Raw genomic sequence first — 25,037 nt, 5'->3', positions numbered from 1 at the left:
AAATTGTTAGCGAGGCAGTGACGAAAAATACCAAGGCCATGTATGCATTAAGAGTGCAGGAGAGTCTTAATGTGCCCATCTAAGAATTTTATTTCTTTCCTTGAGAATCTCCTCTTGCAGTGCAAGAGCTGCCTGCCTTATCTGGAACAGAGTAAATTCCTTTCGAAGGCAAAATCAAGAACAGAAAGAGAAGTCATCAAGGCATTCCACATTGCTTAAATGTGTGACAACTAAGTTAGCTCACCTTCTTTATCCCTATCCAGGAAAGAAATAGAATTCTTAGATGGGCACATTGGGACTCTACTGCGTTCTTAATGCGCAGGTGGCCTTGCTACTTTTCGTCGCTGCCTCATGCATGATTTCTTTGCGAATATTCTTTGTTTTGCTATTTTGAAGAACCTTATAAACTCTCTGCCTTCACCAAATAAAGGCAGTCGGGAGTATACACTTTGTAAATGCATCTATGTTTCTGTTCATGTCCTGTCTTCCTCGCACAGTTTAAAATTTTGCTGAAGCTATGAGCTGACTAGCCCAACATGCCTTACTTCAGTGTAGAGCTGGGCTCGTTGGTAAAGCTACACGATGCCAGCTCAAGTGACCACCGTGTGTGTCTGCTCTTCTGTGTTCTCACGATGTGGCTCAGCCTTGAGTGCACGTGTAGTTTCAATACTGGCTACTATATTTTAACTACTAATATAATTTCTATCTTCAACTTCCAGCCAGATAGAGTACCTCATACTATATTCTGAACGTTGCTGCAGTTTAGCAGGATTTCTGTCTAATGCAATGGCCTCTACCACCAAATGCCTGAGAAATAAAAAAAATATGTAGATTCCAAACACGGTGGGGATTTATGTTACAGGAAGCATATTGCAGGTAAATGACTACGTAGCGTTGGTTCGGGTTCTGCCAAACATTGCAGTGTTGACCAATGTGTTTGTGTATGGCGAGTGATTGCATATATGACACAAGCTTTGTGAGGAGAGCACGAATGCAAAGGCATAGTTTCCTTGACTCTTTCCTAACACCTTGTGGTGGCTGCTGTGAGTAGAAAACTTGACTTATGCAGCATGCGCAAATGGGCATGTGCCTATTCTAGGCTCATCTCGTAGAATGGGTATGTGTCGCTGCGACACAAGTATACAAGTCTTACATGCAGTATTAAGACAAGTGTCATACGTCTCTATGCATACACCTCTTGTCAACGTTCTTCACTAAACAAGCACGTCACCTTCATCTTCACTGCACAGAGAACAGCTACAGGAGATAAGGTGGCTTCCCTGCATAACATGCTTGTGACATCTTCTACTGCTAGCTTGCCAAGGCAAATACGCTTTCTATCATTTGGATTGCAACAATGTATTAGCTATGAATGTTTCATAGATTCTGATTAACCAGTTTACATAGATTTTAGCATGTACGTTGGGCCTACATGATTCCTTTTTATAGTCAAATGAAACATTACAGCATAAAGATAGTACTTTGTTGCACAGTGTCCATGTTGTGCTAGCTGCTACATTGAGGGGGACTTAGAAATGTGAGTGAATCTCAAAGGTGGTGCATTCTAACAAATCACCTCAAAGTCCAGTCACAAAGGAAGAATGGGAGAGACTGACGTGCTCTCAGTTTGAAGCAACTTGTATATGCACACATGCTCCAACACGAATTATGCACTGTAGTAGACGTGCAGTATCCCATCCACTCCGCTATGCATTGGCGAGCGAGAAGTATGTGCACGACAGTGGTCAAATGGTTAGAGCGTCGGGTTGTTATGCTGGGAGACAGGTTCGGACTCACTGTAACATTTTTTTCAATGCAGAAGACCGAAACGATCCAGGACGTAAAATTGCCTACTGCAAAGTGTTTGGTAGGAAGAAAGAATTCTTTGCATTAAAAATGCCCAAATCTAGCACATGCAAGGGTGCATTCCCACATACCTGAAATGTTCTGAGGTGCAGCACATTGCAACTGCAGTGGTTTTGCTACGAGGTTGACGTATATAACAGTAAAAAGCAAAGCAGCAATGGTAGCTTTTCCACATAACCAAGGTGCATTGCGGTGCAGCACATTGCAAGCTTATGGGCATAATATTGCAGCATGATGAAACATGTTTTTGGCAAACACAACATAGAGGCTGTTTACATGCACTTCAATGATTTTATGATCAGCTAAAATGGTTGTGAATGTCGCAACGATAATGTTTTTGTTTTCGCTTTTCGGACTGCAGAATGCTCATTTCTACATTATACAAGGGCAAATAAGTAGCTTCTTTTTCTCAATGCTTTTTAAACAGTGTGCTGTTATCGTGACCACAGTATATTAGAGAAAATATGAAAACTTAGTATAATACAACTCAATAACTCAAATCAATAGGTTGCTTCTAGTATCACTGAAAATCATGTCAAGAAGCTTGGAGAACTGTCTCCTACGGAGTGCACATAAAAAGCATTTTGAAATGGTGGGCTCAAAATGCTCAAACTTCAGTCACAGGCTGCATTCTTAGTCTACCCCAAAATATAGGTCATGATCCTGAGGCAGCGTACATCGGATTCAGCTTGCAGTTGTGAAGTGGCTTGGGAATTTCACAAATAGATATGAAATTATTTTAAAGTTCAGGCTATAGTTTGTATGTGAAGTTGTGCCTGCTGATAGCACAACTGGCGTTGTATAGCATACTTGTGATAAAAAAAGTTCCCCAGGAGAAAGGCACTCCTTTGTGTGCAACTTCCGTGACTGTCTAATGGACAGTCACGAGAGCACGAAAACGGTTTGACACTTTTAAGACCAATTTCCTTGAGGCAATGACCTCAAGTTTAGCATTGAGCCAATTTGGTCACAAGGAACAGTTATTCCTACTCACACATGCCTACTTGTTTTTTCATTTAGTTTCAGGTCAACCTAAATTATTGCCGTCATGACAGCCGTCACATAATATGGTAGCATCAATCTTTGTATTAATCATTCGAGCATTGAAATCTAAAAGTTTGCAGCATAGCAAAAGGACAGGAGGACAAGGGAAGAGAGGAGATGTATCACATTTTAACATTACTGGGTTGCTGTGTAACGGAAATAGGCAAGCACTAAATGAGCGAAAAGGCCACTAGACAAAGGAAGAGCAGATTTAGTTGAAACACAGCAGCCTGTAAGGAAGAAAGGGAACATTAATTCTTTGTGAAGCTTGGTCTGCATCACTGTTTTATATACCATCGGTGATCATGAACATGCCGGAGGTGAAGCATATTGTTACGGGGATGTTGGGAATATAGAAAGACTGTATTTACAATGTACATACAAGATGAGTCAGAGTAGTTCAGATGGCTGACAACAACAACACGCAGTAGCCAGCGTCCTGCGGTCTTCTTCCTCTCTCTTCTTTCATCCTTCCGGAACAGGACCTCCGGGTGGTGAAGCGCAGTCTCGGCTCATGGTAGGCAAATAATTGCGAGCGAAGTATAGCTTCAGCCGCGAAACGTGCACGACGTCAACAGGCGTCGGACTTGAGGATGCATGAAACTGAAGCGTCGAAATCTCGTAATTTACGTCATTAACTTGACTTAGGACTTCATAAGGCCCTGTGTAGCGAGAGAGAAGCTTCTGGGAGAGGCCAACCCGACGACATGGTGACCAAAGGAGCACCCAAGTGCCTGGCGCGAACTTAACATCGCGATGACACCAGTCACAACACTCTTTTTGTATATGCTGCGAGGCTAATAAATGAGATCAGGCAACTTGACGTGCAATGTGAGCGCGATCGATGACTTCACGAGCATACTCAGTTGCAACACATGGCACAGAAGGGAGGATGGCGTTAAACGGCAATGTGGGGTCCCGACCATACAAAAGATAAAAGGGTGAATATCCTTTGGTGTCATGTCGGGAAGAGGTATACGCGAAGATCACATAGGCCAGCATGGCGTCCCAGTCGTGGTGATTGTTGGAGACCTACATCGACAGCATCTCTGCGATTGTTCGGTTGAGACATTCCATAAGACCGTTTGTTTGTGGGAGTAGGTGGTGGACAGCTTGTGCTCAGTGGCACAAGAGTGGAGGATGTCATCGACAACTCGAGACAAGAATGAGCGGCCGCGGTCTGTAAGTAACTGTCGAGGTGCACTGTGGTGAAGAATAACGTCCTGAAGGAGAAAATCGGCGCCGTCGGTTGCGCAACAAGCGGGCAACGCCTTTTTATCGCGTAGCGTGTCGTGTAACCAGTAGCCACGGCAATCGACTTGTTAACTCTAGTCATCGTCGGGAAAGTGCTAGGCAGGTCAAGGCCTAAGCGAAAGAACGGTTCAGAGGGAACTTCAATTGGACGGAGTCGTCCGACAGGTTGCAAGGGAGGTTTCTTCCGGTGCTGACACTATTTGCAAGTTGCGACATAACGGTGCACGAAACGGTAGAGACCCGGCCAGACGAACCGGCGTCATAAGTGAACGTATGTACGCAAAACTCTTAGGTGTCCCACAGTTGGTGCATAGTGTAGTTGTTCGAGAGCGACGGATCACAGATGAAGAGGAAGGACAAGGAGCAACTCAGGGCCGTCAGCGTTGATGTTGCGGTGGTAGAGGATGTCATTGTGCAGAACGAACATGCGACATGTGCCGTCGGTGCTGCCAGATTGCACTACGGCGATTATGGACTGTAAGGACTCATCGCGTTGTTCGGCGCACATGTCAGTCATGTAAGTGAAAGCCATCACGCAGGTCACCGGATCATGCGCAGCAGGATCAGGTGGATCTACGGGGTGACGAGAGAGCAGTCAGTGTCCTTGTGGAGGCGTCCAGTCTTGTAATTGACAATAAATGAAAATTCCTGGAGCCAAAGCCCAGCGACCAAGCTGTCCTGTCGGCTCCCGGAGGGAAGACAGGCAGCAGAGTGCGTGGTGGTCTGTAACAACCGAAAACGTGCGGCCGTACAAATATGGCCGGAACTTGGCGACAGCTCAAACTAAAGCCAAGCACTCCCGCTCGGTGATGGGGTAATTTCTCTCGGCAGGTGACAGCAGGTGGCTGGCGTAAGCTATGACGCACTTGGTACCATTCTGTTGTTGAGCGAGAACAGCACCGATGCCATGGCCGCTTGCGTCAGTGTGGACTTGCGTCAGTGCAGATGGATCAAAGTGGGTAATTATGGAAGGGGTAGTCAGAAACCCGATGAGAGTGGCAAACTCGTGAGCCTGCTTCGGGCCCCATGAGAATGACGTGTTCTTCTTTAGAAGTTCTGTCAAAGACCGAGCAAAGTTGGCAAAGATTTTGACGTAATGGCGAAAGTAAGAACACAGGCCGATGAAGCAGCGCAGGTCAGAAGCAGAATGTGGCACAAGGAAACTGTGTACGGCGCGAACTTTTTCCGAATCTGGTTGGACACCGGATGCGTCAGTGAGGTGTCCCAGCACGATAATTTGACGGCGCCCGAATGGACATTTCGTGGAGTTCACTTGGAGGCCGGCATTTCAGAAAACCGCAATAATGGCAGGTAGTCGAGTAAGGCGGCTGCCGAACATGGGGGAAAAACAATAACGTCGTCAAGGTAACAAAGACAGGTGGTCAATTTGTAGCCTCGCAAAGGAGTCCATCACACGTTCAAATGTCGCAGGAGCATTGCATAGGTCAAAGGGCATGACTTTGAAGTGATATAAGCTTTCCGGCGTGACGAAGGTCGTCTTCTCGCGGTCCATTTCATTAACTGTAATCTGCCAGTAGCCGGATCAAAGATGAATGGACGATAAGTATTTAGCTCTGTACAAGCAGTCCAAGGCGTCATCGATGTATGGTAGTGGGTAGACGTCTTTTCGCGTGATCTCGTTTAAGTGGCGATAATCGACGCAAAAATGCTAGGCACCATCTTCCTTCTTCAAATGGATGACAGGCAAAGCCCAAGGGCTGGGTGATGGCTCGATGACCTCTTTGCGGAGCATTTTGTCCACTTCTGATTGGATGACCCGACGTTCAGCATGCGATACACGATAGGGACGCCGATGAATAGGATTTGTGTCTCCAGTGTTTATACGGTGGTGAACAATCGATGCTCGGCCTAAAGGCCTGTCGCCGAATTCAAAGATGCCACTGTACGATTCAAGCAGGAGACGTATGTCTGTGGCCTGTGCAGAGGTGAGGTCACGTGCAATCATTTTCGCAAAGTCATTCGCTAAGGAACCAGAGCTGAGCGCTGCAATTGACACTAATAAACCACTCTCGGAATTCAGGCTCTCAATATCAAATTCGGAACCACTAGAAACGCTGTCCAAGAACATGCTGGCCGGAATCACTTGAGGGCACAGGTTGAAACTCAGAAGCGGTAAAACGATGTCGTTATTAGTAACCGTGACCAGCGTATGCGGAAAAATAATGTTCCGGTTCAAAAGCACGTCGATGATGGGGCGAAGCACATATTCAATATCAGGAACCTATGGCTGGGCGGTCAAAGTGACGTAAGTAACTGCCTCGGGTGACAGACACACATCGTGAAGCGAGCACAACGCCGGTGGGGCGGTGCTCGGAGCATCAGCGAGTTGAGGCAGTTCTAACTTAAGTACGCCGGTCGTACAGTCGATGAGAGCAGTTTGAGTGGATAAAAAATCCAATCGAAGGATAACGTCATGAGGCCAGATGTTGATCACAGCGAAGAGAACAAACAGAAGTAGGGCGATTGGCTATACTTAAACACGCAGTACACATCCCAAAAACAACCAGCATGCCGCCGTCGGTCATATGAAGCACTCGGACAGCTGCTGGGGTGAGGACCTTCTTTAAACAACTACGTAGGCTAGCATTCATCACAGATACGTGGGCTCCAGTGTCGACGAGTGCTTGGACAGATACGCTGTCTATTTTAACATCAATTACACTTCTCCTTGTGGGCATAGACAGACAATTTGCTGCAGCAGTAGGCAATGCAGCACCACCTCCGAGGCCTGCTTTTCTTAGTTTTACGAAAGGACGCGGCCAAACGCCACAGGGGACGAAAGGCGATGTGGCTGCGGCGAACGGGAAGATGGGCGACATGTTTGCGGTGAACGAGACTGGTGTCCACGCGGCGATGGTCAGCGACTGTACCTTGTGTTCCTAGCAGAGTTGGTGCTGTTAGACTCGGCAGTGGGCAAAACATTACGGGCATTTTCATCAAAATGGCTCAGGTTGGTCGGCGTGCGAAGTGTTGAGGGCCACGAGTTGCGACAGTATCAAGCGACATGACCAATGCGGCGGCAGGTGAAACATATCGGCTGGTCGTCCGCAGTTCTCCACTCAGTCGGGTTGCGATAACACGGAGAGAAGTTTCAGGGTGGAGCAAAAATAGTAGAAGGGCGTTTGTTAGCTTGGGAATTGGCAACAGCACATACAGAATGTAAACCAATGTTTTCAAGTTCCTGCTGAACGATGGCTTGTAAGAGGGGGACTGAAAATGTTGTAGCATCAGGGATATACAAACAGAAATTTAGGCGCCATCGCATCCAGTTCACGTCGAACGATTCGCACCACGTCCTCTGATGGCGATGCATGCTGCTGTGTGGGTTGATCTTCACACGTCGACGTTGCGGCAGTATTTGGAAGTCTGGCGAATGGTTGCAAGACGCATCGGCTTTTGGCCTGCTCGAACTGCAGGCACTCTCTAATGATAGCATCAACTGTAGAGCAGTTTTGGCACATCGGCAGATTAAAGGCGTCGTCAGCAATGCCCTTAAGCACATGCCCGACCTTCTCGGCATCTGTCATGTCGTGATCGGCTTTACGACAAAGTGCCAGCACATCCTGGATGTACGAGACATAGGACTCCGTGGGGGATTGGGAACAGGAGGTCAGTTCCTGTTCTGCGGCAATAATACAGTCGGCTGTATGCCAAACAACTCTGTCAACTTCTCTTTGCATTGGTCCCAGCTGGTTAGCTCCTCTTCGTAGTTTTCGTACCACACCTTTGCCGTGCCTCTTAGGTAGAACATTTTAACTAGCATAAGCGTACGGTCCCATCTGTTGATTCCACTCATGCGTTCGTACATGGCCACCCACTCTTCAACGTCGGCGGCATCGTTCCCGCAGAAAGTTCCAGGATCCTTGGGTTGCCCAACCACAACCTTGGCTATGCCTGATGACAAGGGACATCAAGATGCTATTTTACCCCCAGATGTCACCTCTTATGACATTTCAAGGCAGCGTGACTGAGACTGCACTGTATTCAGCGGCACTGACAACCACGAAGTATAGAATTGACTTTCCCCCTATGTACAACACATAACAGATCAGCAGAATAAGAACAAGGAAATACCTCACACAGGTGCATGGCACTAAACTGGACGCACTACCTGCTGTATGCAAGAGAGAAAGAGGGAGAATGAGCTACCCGTTACTCCTGAGCACCTACCTACAACTGTTTTTATGGGCACAGCATTGAAGCTGCGATTGAGGTAATGCCTAACACCACATGGAATACAATGCACAATACGTCAACACACAGAAACCAAAACAACTGCACGCTGAATGCACAACGTCTCACCGAAATAGACACAACACCTGCTTTATGTTGCATCTGAGCTGAAACGGGCGTATCCCAATCTCTGTGTCACATAACATCTGAAAGAATTAGCTGCTACGAGAGAACAAGTGAGATTAATCTAGCGCGCTATGCATGCATCTGTAGCCTAATGGGTAATGAATTGGGCTGCTGCACTAAGGACCCAGATTAAGGACCCGCCATCAGGCAGGTCACTAATTATTATTGAGCCTACCAGACCGGATGTACAAAGAAGCCTGGAGACAGGTCATGATAATGCTTGCTTTACACAAGAGACAACGAAGCTGCACCCATGTTTTTTGCCTAGTGCTTGCAATGCCCTACCAAGTGAGCTACCAAGTGACCAATTGTCCCAATGTCCATTTTCTTGGATAGCTGCGCATGTGTACTAAGCATAGTCCTGGGAGTGCTAGGCAGCAGCACTCACAGTCATGATGGCAAGGCAGCCAAAGTCAAGGCATTTGTGTCTTATGAGCGAGAAAAATGAGGGAAATCAAGCGGCTCAATTTTTTGTTTATAACAAGCATGTGATGGCAACAGACAATGAAGCAACAGTGATTATATAGAAAAATGGGTCAGTGCTGACAACAATCATTGGCAGCTCACACTATAATGCTTCCTCTACAATTTATTGTGTCAAGACATCTGGCAGCAAATGTTTTTTTTTGGATTGTTCTGCTATGTCTTTTTCAACTGAAATTTTAAATGTGTGTAATACTTCATGGCAACTTAGAACACTGAAATGGTTAAGCATCTCCATAGCTTAAATTTGTGGACAGGCTTTGTCACCTTTCTAGAACAATAACTCTCTGGTGTCATACATCACTCAAACCACTACTAATTAAATCTACCTTTAGATTAGCCGTACCTGCATTAGACGCAGCTGCATACCCTTTTAGCAAATGGATGTACCTACCAGGCTCAGACTGAGCAAACCAAACGAACCAACAGCGACTAGTACTTGTGCCCATTTGTCTTCAACGACGCAGAGACAGGCCATGTCTCGATAAACACAACAAATACAAGGTGCAGTCAGAGGAAATACGCAAAAGATGTAAAGACAGCAGCACAGTGAAACAATTTAGACAAATTTGCAGAGTCAGCGATCTCGACCGAGGACAATTCACGACGTTACGGCCACAATTCGAAGCAAATGCTCCTCATGCAACAAGAAAAAAACACGTTTTCGCTGTAAACAGCATGAGTGCATGGAGTTGGTTGATATTCTAAAAACAGCACAGACAACAATTAAAGCAGACACACTACTTGCGTCATCAGCCTTCTGGCTGTTCTTACAATATCGGTCCCGGTTGCAAAGCTACGCACATGATCTATGAACGAAAACAACGGACGTGCATATAAAGCTTGGTGAGCCGACTCATAACACTCATATATGTTTAATTTTGAAAGTTACCGTAAAAGCCACAGCAGCAGCAGCAGTAAAGTGGATTCGTTTACCAGCTCGCTCACAACGTACGCATTGTATGATTTCACTCCACGGCTCACAAAGAAGCTACTAAGAAGCTTTAAGTGAAGGAAATACGCTTTCGTTATCTCACTGCAACGAATGACGCCTCTACCGAGGTCAGTGAGAAAGGTAATTAAATGCAGCCATGTGCTGTATGGGTAAATAAGAGGCGCATAGCGTAGTCATCTTATAGAGATGGAGAAAAATAGACTTAAGCACGCGATAAACATCACAGGACGACATCCACACTAGTTGAGTGTATGCATTTGCTGGCGCGTGGAAGCTGTCGTCGTTTTTTTTTTTACATTGGCGCAACGCGTAGGAACTGCAGTAGTAATTGTTGAAGGCAGGAACGAAAAAACTTGTTCTCCTTTCTCACCTTCTCTCAGCTAACGCATGCGCAGCGACCACGGAGCCCTCGGGAGCGATGTTCAAGTGTGAGGAAGTGGGCACGGACGCTCCATTTGGTGATCGATATGTCTGAAGGGGCAAGGTTCTGACTGGTGCTGTATAAGTCGCGGGTCGCTTGTTTCGTCGCGACGATAGATTGGATTTTTTTACAAGCACTGCTCCAGCAGGGCACATGTAACCGGTAAGCGGAGGCCTCAGGAGAGCACCTGAGGTTATAATAAAGCAGGCGGCGCAGGATGTCCAGGGCACCCAAGGGGTAGCGGGGGGGGGGATCAAAGCTGGAAGCAGGGCGGCCCGTTGATTGGGGCCGCGGAGGCCGAAGCTTGCCGGGGTGTTCGCAAAAAAATTTGGCACAGCCGATGTTATACACCCCTGGCACGTGCAGGCCTCGGCGAGACCCAACCCACGAAGCAGTCCGGGTTCTAGCTTTGGTGTCCCTGTTGCCACTTTGGTGTCCGGAAGGTAATGCCAATAATGCGAAATAATGACATGTTTTACAGTTTAATAGTAAAAACAAGGTTGAATATAATTACGTTCAGCCACCAACTTGTGACGCTAAGTTCAGCGCTACCACGTCCCGCGACTTCTGCAATACCAGTCAGAACTTTGCCTCTAGCTGAAGGTATATCGGACAGACTTTCTCGCGCTTGCGGCGCTGGTGCTGATTTAGTCATCATCACCGGCAGCCTTTCAGCCACCTGCGTTCAACCGCGGTTGCTAAGGCACTATACTTTCTATATTTTCAATATATGCGGGCCGGGCTCCACTACGGTCACTGCTGCTCCCACAGAAATATCTGTGATGTTATTTACATCGCCGTCAGGCGCGAGAAAGCTATGATTCGCCACGGCTGACTTAGCACGAGTGCCGTAGGTGCGAGACAGTCTGTCAGGCACAGCGGTCGCCAAATCGGGCGTCAGTATCCGCTGCTCCGCCTATTTTAGCGCGCCGGCAGCAAGCGTCCGAGCGTGAACAAACTCGACCCTACTCCGCAATGCCGGCACGCCTAGGGACAAACGCCTACAAGAAACCTTCTCCGTAGTGCCTAGGCAGAGTCATTTATTCAAGGAGCAAAAGCCCTCAGATTTTCTCTCTAGCGCTCACTCTTACTCGAGCCTGCGCACAAACGGCTGGCGATCCATCAAATTAACGTCTCGTGGACTACCCCTTCGCCGGTTCCTACGACCGGTTCGCTTGGAAGATGATTGACAGATGCGTGACGTATTCATAAATTGTGATACCGTCCCGCTGCCTCTGACGACCTGTGACGTAACCAAAATTTTGGCCAATCAGGTGAGGCCAAAGGAACGGTTCGCCAACCGAACAGTAATAATATTTGGCCCCCTGGGAGCGGGCCTTTCAGCGTGTAATGATGCGGCGGCACTGGCGTCGACCACTCTTGACAAATGCCGCCGGCCGCACTGCAGCCTGCAGCGGCACAGCGCTATACTTAATGGGGTTTCTTACGAGAAACTCCACTAGCCGGTACTTCGGAAGGAAAACAAAACGCCCATGTAGGCGCAGAGAACGAATAAATGCTGGATGTCCCGTGTATCAGTACGAAGCTATAAAACGGGGCGCGTTAGTTAGTTCACTATACCACACAGGTGTTGTGTGGCTGTACTTCAGCTATAGTTGTTCAGCTGTTCGTAAGGAAAGCCCATCAGCACGGATGCGCTCGTTAACGGGAGGTGCCTGAGGTGTATTTAAAACAGCTTGGCTGATTACTTCAGTGCTATACGCAAATGGAGCTGTTACAGAAACCGACATCGCGATCTGCTTGTGAGCACGCTCGGAGGCGCGTCACGTATGAATGGCTGGGTGGCCACTGCCGTGCACCCATCAGACATGCTATTATATTTCCTTACACCCATTCTTGTTGTCGCGCTTTCTGTTGTCTATGCAAAATGACTGAATACGCGCACGCCGTACCATCCCTTTATTTCAGTAGTTCTGTGCACAAAAATGATCTCGGGTTGGCGTGTAAAACACCATTCGATCAAAAAAATCTTAGCATCGTTTTAAATTTACATGTCCACATGTTAAAAACTGCAGCTCACTTCCATGTATACTGAGTAGGCAGCGATTACATGATCACTCTTTCTATGCCAGCTTTTACCCGCTGATATACTTTGCTGTCACCGCTGCCCAGATATGACAACTGGTGGCAGACGCAGCAAATCACATTCGAACTTTTGCATTGTTCATACGCTAACCATGTTTACACGGATGGTTTCGTCTCGAAAAATTCGACGGGCGCCATTGTTATACCATCTCAATCGGTCGTGATCAAGTTTCAGACTTCACACGTAACGACATTTATACAGGTTCCGAACTGGCCACTCTTCGCGCTGCTGTTGAATACATTGAAAAAGAACCGCCCAACAAATGGGCAATATTTTGTGATTCGAAAGCAGTCCTCCAGAGCTTGCGAAGCTTACGACGTGGCAATTATGAACAGCTGGTGCACAAATCAACGAAACTTGCCATTGCGCTTCTGAACGAGGACATGATATCATCTTTCAGTGACTGCCGGGACATTGTGGCGTCGTTGGTAATCACCTCGCCGATGACGCTGCCCGACGTGCCCAGGCTGGCGCACCGACACTTCTTATGCCTTTATCGAGAGTAGACGCTGCAAGAGAGCTTCGCCGTCTCGCTCGTATCATCACGTTAAGTTATTGGCATACACCACAGAACTCTAAGTGTCGTTTATACAGCCTCGAGCCATCTCTGAAACTTAATACCAGCGAACCTTTCACGACGTGACGCAACACTGCTGTGTCGGCTGTGGGCAGGAGTAGCATTCACGAACTCCTACAGCTATCGTATTGGACTGGCGGACTCACCAATGTGAGCTAAGTGCAAGTGTGAAGAGACCATCAGTCATGTTCTGTGCCACTGTTCTCGCTTCGATAATCAACGTCAGACTCTCTCGTGTGCCTTGAATAGACTGGATGACAGGCCATTTACGGAAGCGAAGATTTTGGGAGCCTGGCCTCACAGTTCATTGGCCCAGAAAGCAGTTCGAGCGCTTTTTCACTACCTGAAGGCAACAGACTTGAGTGCCCGACTATAGACATCCTACACCTAACTTTTCTATCTCTCTCTTTCACTCCTCAATCCCCTCCCCTCGTGTAGGGTAGGAAACTGGACTCGGTTTGGTTACCCTCCCTGCCTTTCCTTCTTCCCTTCTCTCTCTCTCTCTGTCGCAGACGCGACAAGATAGACGAGTTTTGACTGCATAATTACTTTTGCCAATACACTACTCGAATGTTTTGGGAGCTCACTCTACCTTGGGTTTATGGGTACGCGGCATTGAAGAAATACAGAACTTTACTGTATACATCTTGTTTCACATTTCTCCCAGCTTGCGGTCATCAGACGTGGGAACAAAAGCACATGTTATTCACATTATTCAAGATGTTTCTTATTTGCACATTAATTCAAAAATTAACGCAGTACATTAGAATAGGCACAAGAATGATAGCATACATTTGTGGCACTGCAGCCATTTATAATCGACTTAACTTCAGTTTCACTTCTAAAGTCATTCTGAAGTTTTCCCAAAATGCCATTATTCTCTGCCCATACTTGCAGCTTTAATTTGATTGCCTGCATTGCTAGCCTGTATGTTGCCGATGTAATGGTCAACGGTATCTATATATATAGATATATATATATACAAGTGAATTCTATCTTCATTCCCCTTACCTTTATAAATTAAATTCATTTTACTTTGTCGCCAACTGCTGTGTCGTATTCGTCCATCTTTTAAAGTTTTTTCCACCGCTTTCACCAGAGCTTCCTTACTTTTTGGTCCTAATTCATTAATAAGCCTAACGGGAACCTCGCGTAGCCCTGTGGCTGCGCGCTTAGGAATTTTCTTTTCGGATTTCTTCCAGTTGAAATTTGTCAGCACCAGCTCCTTTTCTACCTGGTTCTCTTTCATGCTCATGTTTTCTTCAATACAACCTCGTATTCTTCGTCGTCGCGTGCCTCATTGCAAAGCATGCGCCGCCCCAGCCGCTCTTCCCACTCAACCGTACACTCTAAATACGGGCCTCTTCGATTATCCGCTCGGGCAGCCAGCCGGCAGCCAGCGTCGCTGCCTAAACAGCATTACAAGAAAACACGTCTACCCACTGCCTCAGATCGACGACGCCCTAGACTGTCTGCAAGGTGCCAAATACTTCTCGTTTCTAGATCTCCGCTCTGGCAGGTTCCCATGGCTGAGGCTGACCGCCCACATACAGCTTTCATCACTTCCCATGGCCTGTATGAGTTTAACATTATGCCTTTCGGGCTCTGTAATGCTCCCGCTACCTTCGAGCGCATCATTGATAACATGCTTCGCGGACATAAGTGGAAGACTTGTTTATGCTACCTGGATGACATAGTTGTTTTCTCTCAGGATTTTCCGACACATCTCACCCGTCTACATGACATCCTGACCTGTCTCACCTCAGTTGGCCTACAGCTGAACCTCAAGAAGTGCCGTTTCGCTGCCCGAATGTAACTGTCTTGGTTCACCTTGTCTCTAAAGAGGGCATCCTTCCTGATCCCGACAAGCTGCTCGCAGTCGCCGAGTTTCCGAAGCCCACTTCTATCAAGGCCCTGCGCAGTTTCATAGGCCTGTAGTGATATTTTCGACGCTTCGTGCGGAACTTCGCCTTTATTATCGCACCCTTGACGAAGCTACTTACCGCAAGCAAAGGCATTTCGGCGTGGTCATCAGCATGCGATGAAGCCTTTGACAAGTTAAGCGAGTTACTGACTTCACCGCCGACTCTTCGCCATTGCGACCCAACTGCGCCCACAGAGGTTCACACCGACGCCTGTGGTGTGTGGGGATGCGCGACTCTCGCGCGTCCCCTGATGTTTTTCCCGCATGACGCGTCTCCTGTAATCCGGCTTCGCCGCGTGGCCTGCGTGATGCCCGCGGCGGTCGATGTGGTTGGGGCGCAGTGCGAGAGATGGCGCGAGTGTTGCGCTGCAGGGTTACTTGGGCAGGGTTACTTGGGGGCGCAGGGGAGAACACGCTGGCTCGTTCCCGGTGGGTCGGCGAACAGCGTGGACGACCCGCGCGCCGCCGACCCATGCTTCTGCGAGACCGCCTCGCGTGGCCGCCTTGGAACGCGCCACCGTCCGCGTGACCGTACACGCGAACGACCAGCATGGGGCGAACATATTCGCTCGCTATCCGGTCGCGGTGAGTCGGACTTCTAGATTTGTCGCGCGCCCATCGGCATGTTTTGTGGATAGCAACTCGGCTAGCAGGCATTGATCTATGAAAGGTGCAATAAATGCCCTTGTGATTGTTTGCACTACTGTATTGTCGTTCCTTTGTCCCAAGAGCACGGAGGAGGAATCCCACAGGTGTCGGCCTTGAGGCGGTCTTGGCCCAACGGAAAGCCACGAATGAAGAATACGTCGTGGTTTATGCCAGCCGTGCCCTTAAAAAAAACTGAGCCTAATTACACCGTTACAGAGAAGGAATGTTTAGCCATCATTTGCGCATTGGGCAAATCTGAAAGTCTGAATCTGAAATGCTTATCGACGAAAGCACTCCCTCTTGTACAAGACGGTCGGCCTCGGCCGAAACTTTGGAGCGCATGGCATAAGGCACTGTACATGCCTTACAGAAGCGTGGACGGGCTCCTTCTTTGAGGTGTAATTGCACAGGGGGGCCCTTGCAACAGCCAAGCTTGTTGTCGAAAAGATCCGAAAATTCATAAAGCAGAGGCGTCATCTTGTTATCACGAACAACATTTACACTTGAGGTGGTTCTAGTGTCCCAGAAGGACACACCCACCTTACGGAAGGCCTTTATCGTGTTCTGGCCGCAGAGCAGTGGTCCGTTACATGCCACCACGATTAGCGTGCTGGTCACAACAGTCAATCCAGACTGAACCCTCATGGCTATCTCGCCGACAACTGGCAATGACCCGAGGAAGCATGTTAAGCGGAGCGACGTTTTTTCCAGTGCCGGCCACCATTTGCGATGTTTCTTAAATATGTTCTTAGGTATGACGCTGACCGGAAAACCCGTGTCTAGAAGCACTCGCAATTTCCAGCCCTGCCATGTCTGCTCTGCGAGAGGCTTCAACGTAGCTCTGTCGGCGGAGCTGTTAGCGACAAGAGCAAGCAACATTTTTCTTCGCTCTCACCTTCCATTTCCTCGACGGCAAAGACACCACGTTCCCGAGGGCGGCCACATCTGCAAACCTTCGCCAGATGACCTTTCCTGCCGCAATGTTGGCACTTGGCGTTTCGATGACGGCACATGTGTGTTGCGTGAGGGCCGCCACAACGCTCACATGAATGGTTGTTCTTTGCAGTGTTCCACTTCGTCCAGGGTCGTCGTCCTCGATGTGACTGTACAACACTGATGCTGATTCCCGTAGTCATTGGGTCTGCTTCTCGCATGTCACGAACGTCGCCTAGCGCCTTCTCTGAAGCTATGGCAAATTCTGCTGCCTCCTCAAAAGTTAGCTTCTTCCGCGTTAATAGGCAGCGTCATGCGTCGTCGTCCCCGATTCCGCATACTATGCGGTCTCGCAGCATACGGTGCAGCGAGTTGCCGAAGTTGGAACTTTCCGCCAGTCTCCGAAGGTCGGCAGTGTATTCCCGAACGGTCTCTCCGTCCCTTTGCTTGCGCATGAAGAACGAGAAACTCACCGCTATTTCATTAACTTGAGGATTGTAGTGTTTCTCGAGGTATTCAACGACTTCATCGTAAGTCTGGCTGTTAACCGACATGGTTGGAAGGCGTCCTTGCAACATGCGCACGACATTGTCGCTCAATGACGACACCCGCAGTGCTCGGCATTTTTCCGTGCCGGTAATTCCATTGCCCTCAAAATAAGCTTCTAGCCGTATCCTGTACGTGCTCCAGCTGCTCACCGTCTCGTCGAAAACCGGTGGGTGAAATGCCATCACTGGATCCTGTAAGTCGCAGACTATGCTCACATGAAATCCCACCCTCGTCGCCAATGGTGTAGCGCGGGTAACAACAACAGACGCATTAGATGCAATCAATGGAATGCTTTATTGAAGATAGCGTGGCTGCTTTTACTGTGTACGAATCAGCAAGTGCATGCGCACTTCGTGGTGCGATAGACGGACTTGCATTGACGCGATACGGCATCGTCCTTATCTCCACTGCCGTCCCTTCAGCATCATCACTGACCATCGCGCCCTTTGTTGAAGAAGTTTGTTTAGTTCGGACGATCATGTACAGATTTTCCTTGGACGCTGGCGAAAAGGCAAAATAAATGCCTGACAAAGCCCCAGCTACCCATAAGCACAAACACTCAGTGGGAATAACAAAAAATACAAGAGTAAAAAAACGGCAATTCATAGTTCAAGAAGGTTAAAGACGTAGTGGAAACCACGTATAACTGGAAGGATACACAATATATTGTTACGGAAGGGTTACGGAAGGGCTTCTGTCACTTGGCCAGGTTTTGGGTGATATTAGGCTGTACTAATCTTATTTCTTGAGCTCTCACTAATTCTAACGCCACCTTCTTTCTAGGCTGATGCCCAAAAACTCCCCAGGCAGGGGTTTGTCCCCATGGGCTGCCTCTATTTCAACGGATGAATTACCTCTAGATTTGTTCATCCGCAGTGGTGTGAGCAACATCCCGGTGGCTCTGGTTCCTTCAAATGGAGGCTTTATACGTCTGACCAACCCCCAGGCGATCCAGAAATCCCTGCAAGCTGCTACCTCTTCCTACCAGACCATCACGGAAGTGAGGCAGTTCGACCGCGGAGGTATCGTGTGTCGATCGCCAGACCAGTCCTGTGTCGCGGATTTGCTAAAGTGCTCGTCATTCGCGTCATTACCGGTGAGTGCCTTCATCCCTGCTCACCTCGCCTGCACTAAGGGAATAGTCAGAGGTGTCGATGCTGACCTTTCTCCCTCTGAAACACTTGAGAGATTGTCTGGGTCTGGAGTAATTGCTGTTTACCGATGCACTCGAGTGGTAGACAATAAGCGGGTCCCAACAGAATCAGTGATTGCGACTTTTGCTGGAACTTCCTGCCCGTCAGAGCTAAAGGTGTGGCCCCTTGTGTTCAGAGTTGAACCCCTGGCGTCGCGTCCGATTCAATGCCGCAATTGCTGGCGATACGGCCATAGTATGGCAGGGTGTAAATCAAGACAACGTTGTTGCGCATGTGGGGGAGAACACGCTCAAAGTGATTGTAATGCCCAAGAAGAGCGATGCTGTCTCTGTGATGGAAATCATCCAGCCAATTATTTAAACTGTTCTGTTAGGGCTCAAGAGTGACAGGTGATTGAAATAATTGATCGTCGACGCTGCTCAAGGATGGAGGCCATAAACATTGTGAAAGAAAGGTCATCTGGCTATGCGGGGATAATAGGTAGACAAAGTCTTACAACGGACCGATCACTTACTGCAACTATAGAGGCCGCTGTGGAAAAGGCAGTAACAAAAGCTATGGAAAGGTTGGAAATGAGCCTTGGTGAATGTATCTCACAAGCCGTTTCTAGTCATTTATCTCATTTGATGCAAACTACCTCCCCAGCTCCTGTACCAACGCAAACAGTTGATCCTGAGCACCAAACTAACCATGAAAGATCAGACGCCAATCCTTGCAATAATGATATTGCACTTTCAAATCCCTCTTCTGCGGGCCCTACAACTTGTAATCTGATTAATACAGATTTGGAGATGACAGAGGTAGAACAAAATGCTCGAGCATATAAAAGAACCATGTCGTCTATTAGTGAAGACTCCTCCCCCGGTCCTCACTCAAAAGCGAAGAAAAGTCAGTCCAGTGTTGTGCTGAATGACAACATTCTGCAGAAGGCAGTTTCGACTGCGGCACTTTCCAAAAAATAGGATCACTAAAAGTGCTTCAGTGGAACTGCCGCTCTTTATATTCTGCATCAGTAGATTTAACTTGTTTAACTTCTCGACTTAATCCTGATTTAATTATGTTACAAGAAACGTGGCTAAAACCTGAGAAATCTTTTCAACTGAAATTCTACAGGTCATTTCGATTAGACCGTCCTACAAGAGGTGGCGGGTTACTTACACTTATCTCATCTAAAATTTGCCATAAGGCTAAAATTTCATTTCAAGTTTCTACTACAGAGTGTGAAATCCTAGCTATAAACTTGGCTCTCCCGGGATGTTGTCCTTTTACCATAGTTAATGCATATTTTCCATCTGGCGTACAGGACACTAGCACACTGGATAGTGTTATTAACTCTTATGGACGTGACATTGTAATCTCAGGTGATTTTAATTCTCACCATATCTCATGGGGTTTAAGAACAGATTTATGCGGCACCCGATTGTGGAACTGGTCGTTGGACAATCGCCTCACGTGTGTAAACTCCGGATCTATTACGTTTGTTAGAGGCCGATCTTACTCTTCACTAGACCTTACATTCTCTGGCCCGAGTCTCTCCGTAACTTCTTGGTCGACGATTGATTGTTCGACAAGCAGTGATCACCTTCCAATAGTATTTGACGTTGCACGTCCGGTAACATATATAAGTGATGAGGTTCGAACCTTCATAAATTACAACATTTTTAAAAAATGCTTACGAAATGTTCTTTCATCTCTGTCTGATGCGCCTACAGAACAAAAAACCACGATTATCTGTTCCGCTTTGGAACGTTCTAAAAAAAAAGGCTCAATTGGAGATTGGATTGAATAAAAGAAATTCTTACAGTCCTTGGTGGAATGAAGAATGCACCCGAGACTACAGAAAGAGAAAAGCTGCTTGGAAAAAATTATTGCATAACCAGAGTCCCCAAAATTGGAGTGACTATAAATTTTTTCGAGCTGTCTTTAAACATACAGTTTCTAAAGCCAAAGATGAATTCGACTGTAAGCATTTTGATTTCTTATCTAACAATAAAAATAAGCGTGCATTGTTCCATTTTCTCCGCGGTAGAAAGATTCTTCCGCGTCAAATTAATATTGCCTCTATTATCTTAAGTAGCGATGAAATGAAACAATCACTAGAAGAAATCGCGAAGGGATTAGAAATAAGATTTTCTTCTGTCTTGCCACGTGGTTCTCGCTTACGAAGGGCATCAGATGATTTTACAGAAATGTCCATGTTAGAATTGGCTGAAATCGTGGAGCGACTTCCAGATTCAGCTCCCGGTGTGGATGGGGTAACATCCACTATGATCAGAATTTTATTTAAGGAAGCTCCTGATGACCTTTTAGCTATTGTAAATTACTCAATTCGCTTCTCATGGATTCCGTCTGCGTGGAAAATTGCTAAAATCATCCCTATTCTTAAAAATCATGGGGAAGGATATACAATAGATAACATTAGGCCGATTGCGCTAACTTCAAATTTGGTTAAATTAATTGAAAGAATTCTATATGCCCGCATGATTAAATTTATACAGAACAAGGACTTGCTTAGCCCCTGCCAAATTGGATTCCGACCATCGTGTTCAATTTGGCATGCTCACGTGGACCTAGAAAGTAGAATAAAATTAGCACGGCGACAGAGGCAAATAGGTGCTCTTGTGACATTAGCCATTTCCAAAGCCTACGACAGTGTAGAACACTTAATTTTATTAGATATATTGCGAAATTTAGAGATTCTAAATTATTTTTCAAACTGGATTAGTGAAATTTTAAATGGAAGAACATTTTACTGCAGTCTGAGAGGCGTTTCCTCGAGTACATATAATCAATCACGAGGTGTTCCTCAAGGAGCTGTCACTTCACCATTAGTATTTAATATTCTGATGTGTTCCATTCCTCTTCATCAAGATGTACAAACATATGAATACGCGGATGACATTGCTCTCTTCGCATCAGACAGTGATATTCACTCTCTATATTATCGACTACAAAACTACCTCAACGCCATAGAAACCTGGTTAAACAAAATTCGCCTTTCACTAAATGTTAGCAAATCCTCGATATTGGTTTTCCCTCTTAACACTCCCTTTAATATATCGATATCCTATCGCCTCGAGACTATACCTCAAGTGGAGTCGGTGAAATACTTGGGTGTAGTATATGACGGTTCCCTCAACTGGCTCGGCCATATTGACCATATAGTTAAAAAAGGAGTACGAGCAGTTGGTATGCTACGTAAGCTGTGCAATAGTCGGTCCGGAATGCGGAGAGATCCACTTTTAATGATATGCAAAATGTATGTGCGGCCCATTTTAGAATTTGGATGTGTTTTATTTTCTGGTGCCCCAGCTTATAAATTACGATCCCTTGTTCTACTTGAGCGGGAAGCCCTGCGACTGTGTTGCGGATTACCGAAATGTGTTGCCAATAACATATTACACCAAGAAGTCAGGTTGCCTTCAATATTGTGTAGATTTCGGTTACTGACAGTGCAAACAGTCTTGAAATTGTATGAATCCCCTATTACAAGATTGAAATACATATTCATTTCCCAGCCTGCACTTTTCTTCGGAGTACACTGGCATCGTTTTCATACACCACAGGTGGTCTTCGTACAAACATTGATTAATCCCTCAAATGTACGTCTCTGGGAGGTACCGCCTATTTGTGATGTGCGAGAGAACCTACAAATTATATATGATGACATCTACACAAATAATGCAAAACATCTCTCTTATAATATATTAAACGGCCTATTACAGGACCATTTATTGAGTTTATCTATAAGTACGGTCATTGCGACAGACGCCTCACGGTGTGAAGAAAAATCTGGAATTGGCATTTTCTCTCCCGCTCTAAACTGGTCATTTGCAATCAGGATTCCGGACTTTTATTCCGTATTTTTGGCTGAATTTCTAGCTGTAGTCCTAGCCTTACGCAAACTAAATTTGTCAACATCGGCGGTAGTAATTATAACAGATTCTTTATCCTTATGTTCCTCGCTCACAGCAAATGGTGTCACTAACCTTTTACGTACATTTCATTTTCTAGTGCCTGCCCACATAAATTTAATTAGATTGCTTTGGGTGCCTGGGCATAAAGGATTAGTCATGAACGAAATGGCTGACAGTCTCGCGAGAGCGGCCCTCAGCGGCCCTGTATTACCATTACTTCCTACAATAGCTTACCTGACGACTACTAGATTCAGGAGATATACAATTACTCAAGACTTTTTGAACCCAGCTGTAGCAAATTTTTCAGAATATCGACACCTCCTATTCCCTTGGCCTAAAAATTCTTTTCACACCAGAAAAACTGAAGTCCTCTTTACCCGATTACGTTGTCGAATACCAAAATTAAACTTCTATCGTCACAGGGCTGGTCTGGTGCCCTCCTCTATGCCCAGTCTGTGGAGAAGATGAAACAATAGAGCATTTTTTCTTATTCTGCCGCCGTTTCACTTGTTTAAGAAAAAATCTAGAATCAAGATTTACACAGTTTGGTTTGAGCTTTTCAATTATAAATATCCTTTCTCTAGGAGCCTCCTCTCTTGGACAGTGCCACAGGGATATTTGCTCAACCGTGGAGGATTTTATAATTGCTACAAAGAGATTGTCTTGAATTCTTAAACATATTATTTTTGTTCATTTCCTCCAGTTAGCTTTACCATTTTCAGTTTTTAATAAAGATAGCCTAATTTCATCCAAATCTTGGCCAATCCCCCACAGTGGGTGTGCGCCATCGCATAAGGACTACCATACCATACCATACCATACAGGCGCTGCGTGTTGTTACTAGTCAGCCATTCTAACCCAATTGACTCTCCTTGTATACACATCGTGAATACGGTCTTATACTCCCAACATCTCCGTAACATATTCGTGGGAGGTGCGGGGTACCACGGCTGGAAACGGAGCTCCGCAGTGGGCGTCGCATTACCGTCCTCGCCATGAATGACGGTGGGCACTCGGGATCAACGTCGTTGCTTTCCTCCAACGTCACAATCGCATGCTACGTCGCTGTCCCCTTCGGTTGTCCTTGTGCAACCCAAGGATCCTGGAACTTCCTGCGGGACAGATGGTGCCGACGTTGAAGGGTGGGTGGCCATGTACGAACGCGTGAGTGGAATCAACAGATGGGACCATACGCTTATGCTAGCTAACCTCTTGTTCAACCTAAGAGGCACTGCAAAGGTATGGTATGAAAACCCCGAAGAGGAGCTAACCAGCTGGGACCAATGCAAAGAGAAATTGACAGAGTTGTTTGGCAAACCAGCCGGCCGTGAAATTGCCGCAAAGCAGGAACTTGCATCCCGTGCCCAATCCCCTACGGAGTCCTATGTCTCGTACATCCAGGACGTGCTGGCACTTTGTCGTAAAGCCGATCACGACATGACAGAAGCTGAGAAGGTCGGGCACGTGGTCAAGGGAATTGCTGACGACGCCTTTAATCTGCTCATGTGCAAAACCTGCTCTACAGTTGACGCAATCATTAAAGAGTGCCGGCAATTCGAGCAGGCAAAAAGCCGACGCACCCTGCAACCGTTCGCCAGACTTCCCAATACTGCTGCAACGTCAACGTGTCAAGATCAGAGCAGCATGCGTCGCCATCAGAGGACGTGGTGCGAATCGTTCGACGTGAACTGTACGCGATGGCGCGCGCAGCTTTGCTTGTGTAGCCCTGATGCTGCGCCTTTTAATGTTCCGCTCGTGCAAGCCATCGTTCGACGGGAACTTGAAAACTTTGGCCTACGTTCTGTCTGTGCTGTCACCCACCCCAGAGTCAACGAACGCCCTTCCTACTATTTTCGCTCCACCCCGACACTTCGCTCCACGTTATCGAAACCCAAATGAGTGGAGAACCGCGAACGACCAGCCGATATGTTTCACCTGTCGCCGCATTGGTCATGTCGCCAGATACTGTCGCAACTCGTGGCCCTCAATACCTCGCACGCCGACCTACCTGGGCTGTTTTGATGGAAATGCCCACAATGTTTCGCCCAACGCCGAGTCTCACAGCGCCGACAACTCTGCTCGGAACACGTGGTACTGTCCCTCACCATCGCCGCGCTTTACTCACCGGCGTCCCCTGTGGCTTTTGGCCGCACCCTTTCGGAAAACTAAGAAATGCAGCCCTCGGAGGTGTTGCTGCATTGCCCACTACTGCAGCAAATCCTCTGTCTGAGCCCACAAAAAGAAGTGTAATTGACGTCAAAATAGACGGCGTGCCTGTCCAAGCACTCGTCGATACTGGAGCCCAGGTATCTGTGATGAGTGCTATCCTACGTAGACGTTTAAAGAAGGTCCTCACCCCAGCAGCTGCCCGAGTGCTTCGTGTGGCCGACGGTGGCGCGCTCGTTGTTCGTGGAATGTGTACTGCGCGTATAAGTATAGTCGGCCGCCCTACTTCTGTTCTCTTTGCTGTGATCGACAATTGCCTTCACGACCTTATCCTTGGATTGGACTTTTTATACACTCATTCTGCTCTCATCGACTGCGCAACCGGCGTTCTTCAATTGGAACCACCTCAAGTCGCCGATGCTCCGAGCACCGCTCCACCGCACTTGTGTTCGTTTGAAGATGCGCGTTTGTCACCTGAGGCGGTCATTTACGTCGCTTTGACCGCACAGCCACAGATTCGCGACCGTGAATACGTCCTTCGCTCCATCATCGACGTGCTTTGGAAACGGAACCTTGCTCTTCCGCATACGCTGGTGACTATTACTAATAACGGCGTTGTTCTACCACTTATGAATCTCAACCTGTGCCCTCAAGTGCTT

This window comes from Dermacentor variabilis, chromosome 3 (assembly GCF_050947875.1).
Source record: "Dermacentor variabilis isolate Ectoservices chromosome 3, ASM5094787v1, whole genome shotgun sequence".
Classification (NCBI taxonomy): domain Eukaryota; kingdom Metazoa; phylum Arthropoda; class Arachnida; order Ixodida; family Ixodidae; genus Dermacentor; species Dermacentor variabilis.
This window is presented reverse-complemented; position numbering follows the sequence as displayed.